The following is a 9,794-nucleotide window of genomic DNA, read 5'->3' as shown; positions in this document are numbered from 1 at the left end:
CTGTCGGAGGAGTTATTACTCTGAGCTCACTGATAATGAATTTTCTGAAAAAACTCTAATTAGAAGGAAGTTTTTTTCCTCCCTGTAGATAAACCTGGAAAACTTAAATGAAAAGTTAGGGATTTTGTTAATAAATGATAATTCGTGTTTTATTAACATTCTTTATACTTAGAAAGCGTTTATTTCTGTTTTCCTGACATTTTTATTCATCTTAGATAATGTATAAAATAAAATAAATGTTGATTGTGATTTGATGAATGCAAACTTCAAGTTTAAAAAGACAAAAAACAAACGAGTCCCTGAATGGTTTGACCTCTTGGTGCCTGCATTAATTTTCAGCTATGAAAAAAATAAATGTAACTCATTTTAATGCTTTGAAGGAGGGGATAAATTTAGGTAAATTTGGAGTCGAAGTGGTTTAAGGCATAGTTGTATCAATAGGTGTCAAAGCATTTTGATACTTTTAAATTAATTTTCCTCTATTGATGTCTTGATGAGAATTTGTGTATAGCAAACACTATAGAACTAAAAAAAACATGTTTTTTCTTCTTGATTTTATAACTAAGGTCCAACTTTGGGAAAGTTTTTAATTTGCTGCTTTTTTCCAATTTAATTTGAAAAAACAAGACTTTTTCTGCTTTTTTAAAATTTGTTATTCTTCTGATTTTTAACAATTCTACTCTTAAATGTTATGTATTTTATAGTATATTTTATGATTTTATTTGTATTGCTTTTTATTTGACTTTCTTTTATTGTTTAACTCTTTTGTTTGATGCCTTGATGACCTATTGGTTAACCCAAAAAAGCAATCGGTATCTCAGTGGGTCTTTATGGGGTTAAATAAAAGTTGAATAAGAATTATCATCTGAAAAATGCTTATAACTGTGTGCAGGAAGTGTTCTTGATTAGAAAAAACGGTAAAAACTTGTCACCAGGATTAAAATGACTGGAGTTTAAATCTAGAATTTGAGGACAAATTGCAAAGGTGAAAAAGATAAGACAAAAAAGTTCTCCATTTTTACGTGTTTTCTTTGAATAACTTTTATCCCCATAATGTAAAAAATGCATTAAATTGAGTCATAAAAATCTGTTTGATCATTAACATATTTCTGTGTTAACTCAAGGTTTCCTCTGCAGTAGAAGGTTGATAAGATTGTAATGGAATCAAAAGCCTGTGAAACAAGGAACAGGAACAGCCGACATACAGTCGAACTTACTGTAATGGCAATTCAAACAGCGCTGGGCTTGGGAATTCTTTGACCTACAAATAAACAATTGTGTCATACTGGACATGTCCCTGAAAATTGTAACAAAGCTCCATTAGAAAACAAAAAAAGACTGAATAATTCATTTATCCTTCTAACTAGCCCAGTGAGACAACTATTGTTGTGAATTTGGTCTTTACAAATAAAAATTTAGTTGAATTACTGCAAAAGTAGAAGAATTGATTCAATCACATCCAACTTAATCTAAAACTGCTGCAAAACATTTTTTATCGGATTTGATTATGTTTATGCAGCTATAGCTGCAGAAAATTTGTGGTGTTTTTTTTTTATACAAAATCAATGGAATCGCTTAAACATAAACAATTCAAATTCCTAATCTAGCCAATAATTCTCAAATTTTTGCTGATAAACTGTAGATAAAGAAATCAAATTTACTTTTTCAGAATTTACTTTTTCATTGTCTGAAAAGACTTTCCCATCCGATGTGCAAATCTACAGTACAAAGCACACAGTATGTGATGAGAATGTAAAATTCTGTTATGGATAAGTTTTCAGATAAACTGCAATAGCATTTTTATTTTTACTGCTATTCTAAACCATATTCTTTTATTGATGAGGTTAAATAAAAACAATCATCAGCATTTGGCTAAAGGCGAACCATTTTTTCATTTATTAAATAATTTTTGCCACACCGTTTCAAACAGATTAAAGGCTAAATAACCAAAAAACTTTGAAACACATGTAACAGTTTGGTGAACAATAGCTAATGTTTGGTCGTCTTTTCCAGGAAGTTATTCAGACAATGATCGACTCCTTCTGAGATGAACAAACAATTAAAAGCTGAATGATTCAAACCAAACCCATCTTTGGGAAAATGATAGGGAAACTGTTTTTGTTCATTATGTTCCTGCATGCCTTTCCCGCAGACCATTAAAAAAGAACATGCAACACGTCTTATCTTGACCCAATTCTGTTTTTTTATCAGCCCCATGTAAATGATTGAAGAATATTAAACCCTATATCCTGTAAATCAAAGCAGCCTCATTAGCTCATTCTGCTGAAATTAAGGTTTTCTGAAATAAGCACAAAGCATTTAATCCTAGTACAAAAACAACAGTAGTTAGCAGCAGACATGCTCCGATAAAACAGAGCTGAAAAACTAGACAATTTCAACTTTAATTCATTTGAACTTGGATTTGGAAATGGTTTATTTTAAGCATAATTAAAACCAAAAAAGATAAACAACAGAAACTTGGCTATACAGAGATATTTTTAACACATTACTGTTGGTCATGAACTGATTGGAAAATATTTATGCACAATACATACATTCACATAAGCATGTAAATAATTCAAATATAATTACTTTTATTCATAAATAGACCTATTAGCTCATATGCACACAGAACACGACCCATTGAAACCATAAAATGTGTAATAGTTCCTTGTTTTAATCCCAAACCAGCAGAAATCATGACTAAGTTTAGCAAATATGAGCCTCAAGCTGACCTGTTTTTTTTATTGGTTTTAGGAAATAGTCTCACTCCCTTTTCTTTGTACAGGTAACACTTTGATCAGTTCCATTGGAAAGATCAAGGATTGTTCTGTTTTGCTTGTGTGCAGTTTTGTAACTGACCTGTGCTGTCAGGATCTCCTAATGAACGTAAATGTTCAAGCAAGCCTTTTCCAGACTCATACACTCATGGAGTTATTTGACAAAAATCCCCAAGAACTTTTATCTTTTAACATTAACAAGAATGATGAAAATCCAAGAGTTCCTAAAAAATGTGTGTATGTATATATATATTAATTATTCATTCATTAATGAAAATAAATGAATAATAATAATAAAATTTTTTTATAATTTATATTTGAAATAATGGGTCAAAACGTCTGGAATTTGAATGAGCTGTTGTTATATGTAAACAAAGGAAATTTTGTTTATTCTAATAAAGATGACTTTTAAATCAATGTTGAGTTTTTTTTTGGGTAAAACATCAAAGGATGTAAACGGAGCAGTGATGACATGATAATTGCACAAGCAAATACCAAGAAACTTGGAACATTTGTCGTTCCACCTGCCATTTTCTTTTCCATAAGTCTGCTGAGGTACCAGACAGGTTTACCTGCCAGAAACACCTAAGCACAAAAACAACAGCTTTTCTCTGAGTCTTCTGTTTTACACCAGAGGGTGACTTTTCTCACTGTCAGGAGCAGTTCCATGGGGAAATCAAATTACAAAGATCAAAAAATGAAAAGGAATCTTTTTTTACAGTCTGTATGACTGAACCATACAGTTCAACACTTCATGGACAGAAGTGACCTACTTCCTTTGCCATAAACCAGAAGGTCATAAAGATATGGCAAGAATGACAAGAACATAAACACTTAAGCTCACGTGCATTTCCTGCAATATAATAATAAAACAATTTTAAAAAACAGTTAATATTTTCTTATTTAGCAGATTTGACCCAACTAATATTGGCAGTGCCGGGATGGGGCTTGCAATGTATACTTCAGCTTGGTGCACTTGTCTTGTTTAAGTGAAGAAATGGAAAGGAACATCTGCACCAGGTTTACAAATACAGCAATTTACACACTTCTTCACAGTCGTTCATCTACTGTACAGGTTGCAAAATTTAACACAAAGAGACATTTTGGGTTCGTTTTTTTCTGAACATAACCATAAAAATCCCCCTTCAATGTTTGGAAAAGTATATTTTTAAGCTTTTCAGACCAATCAAGCCATTTGATCGGCTGAAGCTTGAATAAAACTCGGCTGCATGCCTTTTAACTAGAACCACAAAGAAAGCGCATATTATTCATTCATATTATTCCAGTTTTGACATTTTTGCACTGGCTCCAAGTCAGCATTAGGATAGATTTAAAGGTTCTTTTATTGGTTTACAAAAGGTTCAATGGAACTGACCCATCATTTTTATCAGATTTACTTTGAGTTTCTGACCCTCCCAGAGTCCTCAGGTCTGCTGGTGGTCCCAAAAGTCTGAACAAGAACCCACAGCAAGTCCTCATTTCAGCACTGTGGGCCTCGCCTGTGGACCAGCCTGTCTGAGGACACGAGGGCTTCATCCACTGAGGAGGTTTTTAGGAAAAACTGAAAACTCATCTTTTTAGTAAAGCTTTATGTAGTTTTCACTTGTCCACATGTTTTCATTTGATTTCATAAATCTTAACAATTAATTAAATTTATTTGACTTAACTTGTTGGGTGTTTATGAATTGGATGTGTATTTTATTTATTTTATTTTATTATTATGTTTACTGTTTTAACTATTATTTTTATCTTACTAATATCTATTCAATTATGGGAAGCACTCTAAGATGCTTTGTAGCAGGAAAAGTGCTATACAAATAAAATAAAAAAAATAGAATAGCGTTATATTTTTGACAATTGCCTACAAAATAAAATTGTGTATCAAAAAAGACATTCCAGCTGTAGTGGATTAACTTGATTTGAAAATGCAAAAAAGTCAAGTCAAACACGAAATCTTATTATGACTTCAATGCTTTTTGATCTTTTTTCTCCCATCCAATCACAGCAGCTAGATGCTGTTGTGCAGCAAAAAATAAGAATATGTGCTGAAAGAGCTATTCTCATAATAACCCCCTCTGATTAAACTTTTTACCACCAGTTGCCCAGTTATCCAACATGTAAGACAACTGCTCAACTAAAACCACTAAAACAAAACAATAAAAACTACAAACCTATCACTTATTTCTATCAGTAACATTTTTGTTCAAAGCCAAAGACCCATTTCCTACATTTTGCAGCACATGCACATGTTTTAGATGAGATTATTCTTCTTGCGTTACAGACGTTTTTCTTAAAACAAGTTTTTTTTTACTTTCTTAAGATTCAGTCTTTGCAGTGATGTAACACTTTCAACATTGTCGTTTTGATGCCATAGGTTTAGACAGCTTAAAAATATTTTTAAAATTGTGATTTGAAATGCATTTCAAACAGAATAAAACTTATAATCAGTTTATTTTTGATGTGTAAAGGCTGACCACACAAAAACAGTCTAAAGTAAGAATATAAGTGAGTAAGACTGTGTTTTCCATTAGAAAAGCTAAAACATAGGATGCAGTGAGTGGATGTTTTTCATGAAGTTAGTAAATGTAATTGAGGAAATGTCACAAGTTAATACCTAACTTTGGGAACAAGGACCAAATATGTGTGACATTTAAAGAAACAACAGGTTACTGAGGAAAGCCAAGTGTAATCTTATAAACACAGATCATATCGATTTTCTTGATTGTTTTAAAATATTGTTTTAAAATATTTTTATTTGTTTTATTACATTTGTTTTAAAATATTTTTTATTTGTTTGTTTTATTACTTTAGATTCAATTTTTTTTGTCTTTTTTGGTTGTTTGTTGTAAAATATAAATATAATTCAATCCAAATGTTTTCATCCAGATTTCTTGTTTTTTTCTTTCTCATCACCAAGGTCCATCTCCCTCTCTGTCCAGCAGAGGCAGCCAATGAGTACCGGTAACCTAATCGTCCCTTTAATGTTTAAATTCTAAATGTGATTTACTTTAAGCTGAACCATTTATTTTTGGCCTTTATCTTAACCATCTGCCTTCATGTGATCCTTACCAGGTGAATATGTGGCCGTAACCTTAACCATTTTAAGGCCCTAAATTTAACCACTTCAATATTTGAATCCAAAACTATTGTATCTAAATAAAATTAGAAGGGGATGAAGGTGGAGACAGGAATGCCCTGTGCATATTTGAGCTCCATGCACACAGCATGGAGCTGTTAATTTTCTAACCCTAACTAATGAAGTAATTACTACAAATGATGTTTAGCCTTATCTAAACCATTCAAAATCAAATTTTGGATCTTTTTAAGTGTATTGGAATGTTTTTTCCTCACTAAAAGAAACCCCAAAGCGCTGTTTTGATTCATTCACGCATTTATGAGTATTCCTCTAAAAAGCACCAGCCCCTCCCAATCCACGAAAATGAGCGGGTTCTCACAAGCTGATATAGACCAGTGAGAACAGCCCCTTCCAGGAAGAGTCTGCGTTGCGCCCCGCCAGCACCCGCTTCCTCTGCAGAGCTAGCGGTGATAAATGCACAAATGAGATCAATTTTTTCAAAAGTTTGGACGTTTGTTTCCGTGGAAGAAACGCAAACACGCTGCTGAGGCCGGCTCTAGTGTGTGTCGTTAATCCCTGCTATCAGTGTGCATTAGAACGTGGCCATCAATCCATGAACATGGGCCGTTCACTATGCCCAAAATTCATGTCATCAGGTACGATGTGTGTGCCAATTTTGGTGGGTTTTGACATTTGTGAGGGGGGTCAAATTTTCGCTCAAAGGTGTAAATAGAATCACTAAAAAATATCTGGTCCTTCAGTCCAGAAAGAAATCGGGGAGAAGCTGCAGTCAGAAAGTTCTGAACGATTCTCACGGACACGCTGACCCAACTACATCGGGAGCTCACCATCATGAAGGCGCTGTGTTGGATGTATGTCCGGTTGGAGGCCAGGGACTTTATCCTGTCACCCTTCTTCTTCGCTGTGGTGACAATCCCCTCTGTTACTGTTCCCTCAAAACCTGGAGGGTTGCCAAAGGCCAGGACACTCTCACCTGGCCGCACAGCTAAAGAGCTCCCAAGCGTCACTGAGGTGGGCAGCTTTGTCAAAGGTGTAAATAGAAAGAGTCATTAAAAGATATCTGGTCCTTCAGTCCAGAACTGCAGAAGGACATAAAAAAACAATATGGTTCTAAAGAATAAAACGACCTGGACCCATTTAGTTAAACCAGTGAGTTAGTAGAACCCAGTCATCTTCATCGTACAGATGACAGTTTGGATTGACCTTCACTGCTCACACATACAGGAAGTGACACGTCTGCACCGACAGGGTTTCCTGTTTCCTTTACGTTTCTTAATGACCAATCACAGTGTCACACTCTGAATGTCAGATGAACATCACTCACCATATTCAGTAATTGCCCCCCCCCCCGAGAATCCTTGCTGAAAGAAAACAGGAGAAGCTGCAGTCAGAAAGTTCTGAACGATTCTCACGGACACACTGACCAACTGCAACGGGAGTTTACCATCATGGATGCACTGTGTTGGATGTACATCCGGTTGCCAAGGCTTTGAATATTCCTGCCGCTCCTTTTGTTGGTCGTTATGATACCTGTCGTGACCGTTCCTGTAAAAGTTGGAGGGCTCCCTAAGCTAATAATGCCCTCCCCTGCCCGGACAGCTGAAGAGCTTCCCACTGTCATAGTGGGAAGCTTTGTCTGTGGGAGGGCGATGAAGACAACGCAGATTTGAGCAGATCCTTGACACCACCTACCACATCAGAGTGGATCTCTGCCTAACATCTACAGCTCCCTCTCCCTCAGCAAAGCCCAGAACATCACCAGAGACGGCTTCCACCCTGGACATCGCCTCTACTGCCCTCTAGGTGGCGATACAGATTATTTTCAAACAAGAACAAATAGACTCATAGACAGCTTTCTTCCCCAGAGCGGTCTCAGCCCATTGAAGAATGTCTTCAGACGAGGCAGCAATTGAGATGCCAGCTTTATATTGTGCATCCCAAAAACTTCCCTGTCCTGCATAGTGCATGTTGATTCTAGTGGGTTTTGACATTGGTGGTGGTGGTGGGGGGGGGGGGGGGGGGCACATTTTTACTCAGGTGTAGATAAAAAGAAGAATCACTAAAAATATCTGGTCCTTCACTCCACAACTGCAGAAGGACATAAAAAACAAATTGGTTCTAAAAAAAAGAAAACGCATTTAGTTAAACCAGTGAGTTAGTAGAACTCAGTCATCTTCATTGTACTGATTGACCTTCACTGCTCACATACAGGAAGTGACATGTCTGCACCTGTGTCCGTTATGATTCTTAATAACCAATCACAGCGTCATACTCTGAATGTCAGAATCCACCTTCTGCTCAGATGAACATCACTCACCATATTGTGCGAGAGCCTGGCCGCACAACTTTAGGGTGGGCAGCTTCATCCGTGGGAGGGCGATGAAGACAACGCAGATTTGAGCAGATCCTTGACACCACCTACTACATCAGAAGATCTCTGCTTGACATCTACAGCTCCCATCTCTACAGAGGAAGCACATTCTCACCAACGAATTAATTTTTAGAAGGGCAATGTCAGCCTCCTTGTCCGTTTTTTGGATTGTGGCAGGAATTTTTTGGCCGCTCTGAAGCTCCACCTGGAAAACAGAGAGGACACCATCAGACCTTCTTCCTGTTCCTCCAACTTTGAAATTCAAGTTTTAGTAAAACAACGTTGCTGTCGCTCACCTCCACTCAGCTGTTCCCCTGGAGAATGTGGGCGCAGGTAACGATCACCCCATCCTCAGTGATAATGAACCCAGTCCCAGAGCAGCTCTTCACCTCCCTCCTGGTGAATACAGTTCTAAAGAGAGACAGAAGGGACAACAGATTTAAAGGGTAAATATATTATGCTATTCGATAGCCTACATGCATATATATGAGAATATATTACCAATGCCACACTAAAAATGGAATTTTGAAAATGAAAAATTTGTTATTTTCTGTTGGCCCCCCCCCAATCCATGAAAACCCGCTAGTTTTCATGGATTGGGGGGGGGCTGGTACTCAGAGAACAGGTTTTAGAGGACAACCAGAGTGTTTATTGAAGCTGCCCTGCGTGTGTCCTCCTGCTATCGCCTCTGTAGTTCTCACCCGATACATAAGTTCATTAAGGAAGAGTTTTTTTTTGCGTGGCACGCGCTTCGTATGCAGCCATCAGCGCCTTTGAAATGCCACTCTCCCCGCATTGCACGGTTTACAACAGAGCAAGGGGATACAATAGTCACTGCTTTCTGTCTTTGTAATAAAACTCCTCATCTGTTAATACAAAAGTATCTTTGTGTAATCTTTGTTTTTAATCATCAGTACATAAACAACAATGTACAAATAAACATGTAGATCTTCAAGACATTGTCGACTCAAAAGTAGCTCACATGCCAAAAAAGTGTGAGCACCCCTGTTCTAGATGATCTTAAGTAGTGATTGTTCACTGAAATGACAGCACACAATTAAGTGTGTTGCATATATAAATTTTAGAATCAATTTGGTATATCTTACTGGGCTAACCTTTTAATGATGTTGAAGAATCCATTGATGGTCCAGCGCTGTTGTTGTCCGCCATTTTGACTTGCTTAAAACAGCCTCACGGACATAAACGCCCCCTGCTGGCGAAAAAGTGTAACTTCACCTTTGAGGCACTTTAGTTTTTATTCAGTAAGAATACGGTGGCCCAGAAGGGTCACAACACAACACATTAACTTTACACACAACACATTAAATTTACACACAACACAATAACTCACAACACATTAACTCACAACACAACACATTAACTCATGGCCCAGAAGGGTCACAACACAACACATTAACTTACCTCACAACAATTTAACTCACAACGGAAGTAAAGCAGCAATTGAAGTGCTTTTATTCTGAAATTTGAGCGGCTAAATGCCTAACAGAAAGTAATGACACAGTGAGCTGTGGAGGGAGCATGATTT

General features: G+C 36.6%; 1 long non-coding RNA gene across 1 annotated transcript; it reads right to left on the bottom strand.

The window, feature by feature from the left end:
• Positions 1–8,192: 8,192 nt before the first annotated feature.
• Positions 8,193–9,492, bottom strand: LOC110013904. The gene is made up of 3 exons (XR_002874333.1): positions 9,364–9,492; positions 8,545–8,659; positions 8,193–8,453 (listed from the first exon to the last, which is right to left on the bottom strand). It is a non-coding gene; the product is annotated as an uncharacterized LOC110013904 (long non-coding RNA).
• Positions 9,493–9,794: the final 302 nt, after the last annotated feature.

This window comes from Oryzias latipes, chromosome 12, assembly GCF_002234675.1.
Source record: "Oryzias latipes chromosome 12, ASM223467v1".
Taxonomy (NCBI): Eukaryota; Metazoa; Chordata; class Actinopteri; order Beloniformes; family Adrianichthyidae; genus Oryzias; species Oryzias latipes.
Note: the sequence above shows the minus strand (reverse complement) of the source record. Positions and strands in the feature narration are given on the sequence as shown.